The following is a 1,890-nucleotide window of genomic DNA, read 5'->3' on the forward strand; positions in this document are numbered from 1 at the left end:
TTAGTTTACTTCTGATTTTAAGTATACAAATAAATATATTTATCTTTGGTCCTATAAGGATTTGAACACTGCGTATTCAGACGTCTCAATAAAAAGGAAATTACTATTTTGTCTTAAGAATGCTCAGTTCCTACATTGCGTCAATTCTTTCATCCATGCACAACTACACAGACAATAGATAATGTGTTTGCACAGTCGGGAATTAAGAAAGCAGGAGAGCAACTACTCAAGACAGACGGGGGGGAATCCTCTCAACGGAGTCGACCCCATCTCTCTCCGCATAGGACAAAATTATTTTCAGCTGCTTGTGACTGGAGGGATTTACCTTAACTCGAAACTGTTCCATTTCCTGCTTTGTGCAACTGCTTGCATGGACTGTCCTCATTAAATGCCAACGTTGCTCTGAAATTTAAAGAACACATTCACACAGATCACAATCTATCCATTAGCCTAACCAACTTCCTTTTTAGTTGTGTGAGAGCAGGTGCGTTCACTGAATGCCTTATCTGCCCCCCAAGGCCCTCTTCACTAAGTACTTCTGAGTGTCTAAACACTTAATTTATCTCAATCAATAACCAAATTGTACAAATCAGGAATAATCGATGCCACATCAGCATGTATGACTGTTTCGTGACACCTGAGCCGTAAAGTTTCCTGTACCGCACATTCGTATCTTGGATCGTGGTCCTGAGTTTCAGCACCAGGTGTTTAGCTTGGATCAGGAGCATAGCTCTGTGGTTAGTGGCTGCTTGATTTGTAACTCGACATGTCTCACATGTATGGGCAGACGGCTGCTTTCCTCCCGCCTTCTGTCTGTATGTAGGGGCACTGATGACTCTACCATACTGACACTAAATATATGTGCCGTGGTGGTGCTGAATGTGCATAATTGGACCAGGGTACTTAAAACCACGTAGCGTTTGAATGGTGAGGGCAAACACCCTCACGGGCCACAACATACGGTATACCTGCATAATTTAATGCGCAAGAGCTGTATGACATGTTCGAATTTTACATAATTATAATGCTCTGTTTTTGTTTTAGTTTTTTTAGCACAGCGTCCTAGTTGTCCACTTATAATCTTCCGGAAATCACATGACTGAGCCCCACATGCATTTGTTTATGCAACCATGCTGGCAGGATAGGCACGATTTTGGCAAGCAAAGGATTCACGATGGAGAACAGTAATAAAATGAGCACTTATCAGTCAACAAGTGGATTCACATCTCACTGATGAAAATGTAGGGTCATTAAACAACCAGTCTAGACCAGGGGTGCCCATTAGGTAGATCCTGATCTACCAGTAGATCTAAGACAGGTCCCAAGTAGATCTGAAGAGTGTCGAGGAGAAAAAAAAACAAACAACCATTTGTGTGTCTTTGTACATGTTCGTAACATATTTTTTGTGTTCATGTACGCTGCACCCTAATCATCCTATTAGTCTCATTTTCACAAAATAAATATAAAAATAAAATAAAATAAAGCGGGCGGCCCGGTAGTCCAGTGGTTAGCACGTCGGCTACACAGTGCAGAGGTACCGGGTTCGATTCCAGCTCCGGCCTCCCTGTGTGGAGTTTGCATGTTCTCCCCGGGCCTGCGTGGGTTTTCTCCAGGTGCTCCGGTTTCCTCCCACATTCCAAAAACATGGGTGGCAGGCTGATTGAACACTCTAAATTGTCCCTAGGTGTGAGTGTGAGTGCAAATGGTTGTTCGTTTCTGTGTGCCCTGCGATTGGCTGGCAACCGATTCAGGGTGTCCCCCGCCTACTGCCCGAAGACAGCTGGGATAGGCTCCAGCACCCCCCGCGACCCTAGTGAGGAACAAGCGGCTCGGAAGCTGAATGAATGAATGAATAAAATAAAGCAGGTAAATCTTGAATTTACGGTCGCG

This window comes from Hippocampus zosterae, chromosome 6 (genome assembly GCF_025434085.1).
Source record: "Hippocampus zosterae strain Florida chromosome 6, ASM2543408v3, whole genome shotgun sequence".
NCBI classification, from domain to species: Eukaryota; Metazoa; Chordata; class Actinopteri; order Syngnathiformes; family Syngnathidae; genus Hippocampus; species Hippocampus zosterae.